This window comes from Bison bison, unplaced genomic scaffold (assembly GCF_000754665.1).
Source record: "Bison bison bison isolate TAMUID 2011002044 unplaced genomic scaffold, Bison_UMD1.0 scf7180017864040, whole genome shotgun sequence".
NCBI classification, from domain to species: domain Eukaryota; kingdom Metazoa; phylum Chordata; class Mammalia; order Artiodactyla; family Bovidae; genus Bison; species Bison bison.
In genome coordinates this window covers 6,643,895-6,644,906 of record NW_011494612.1, presented here as the reverse complement: position 1 = coordinate 6,644,906, position 1,012 = coordinate 6,643,895, and the positions used below count along the sequence as shown (strand labels likewise).

Sequence of the window (1,012 nt, the reverse complement as noted above, 5' to 3'; positions counted from 1 at the left end):
ATTTTAAGGCTTACAGGCCATATGGTTTCTGTCACAAGTCCTCAATTCTGTCTTTGTAGAATAGAACCATAAACAATATATAAATAATTGTGAGTGGCTGTGTATCAATAAAACTCTATTTATGAAAGTAAGTAAAACTTTACTAAAATGCTAAACTGGCTGGATTTGGTCCATTGACCATGATCTGCTAATTCCTGGGCTTATTTCTCAATCATCATCCTAAAATATTACTTATTTGTAAAAATTTAGAAGATATTTAAAAGCTTTCTAAGATAATAAAACCAGATGATGAAATGGTAAGAAATGACATGCCCTAACTGAAATTCTAAAAGTGACTTTAAAGTAGAAATTAATCAATACACTTATACAAGAGGTTCTCAAACTGTTACCTGCAGACACTTTCCCAACAGATATTTTTAGTGGGATCCATAAGATTAAACTATTTTCATTACAATATGAAGGCATTATTTGACTCCTTGATTCTCTCATAAGGATACAACAGAGTCATATGGAGGTGACATGATGTGTGATACTGCAATAGAATGAATTAAGCAGTAGACAGGAGAAACAAGTTTTCTATTAAGCCAGACAAAAAAAAGGCAAAACAAATCAACATCACTGTTTCTGTTTTGGAAATTAGTTATTTTAGAAAAGAACATGTTATTTATACTACCACATAAGGAGTCATTATTATTAACATATATTTTTAAAATTGCATGAGTTCAGTTCAGTTCAGTTGAGTCACTCAGTCATGTCCAACTCTTTCTGACCCCACGGACTGTAGGCCTCCCTGTCCATCACCAATTCCTGAAGCTTGCTCAAACTCATGTCGATCGAGTTGGTGATGCCATCCAAACCATCTCATCCTCTGTCATCCCCTACCTTTCCCGCCTTCAATCTTTCCCAGCATCAGGGTCTTTTCAAATGAGTCAGTTCTTTACATCAGGTGGCCAAAGTATTGGAGTTTCAGCTTCAGCATCAGTCCTTCCAATAAACACCCAGGACTGATATC

The 1,012-nt window shown here is 35.2% G+C and overlaps 1 protein-coding gene across 5 annotated transcripts in view; it reads right to left on the bottom strand.

Annotated features, from left to right (window-relative positions):
- ECT2 (epithelial cell transforming 2) overlaps positions 1-1,012 on the bottom strand; it is a 59,321-nt gene that overhangs the window by 25,357 nt on the left and 32,952 nt on the right. The gene's annotated exons all lie outside the window — the stretch shown is intronic.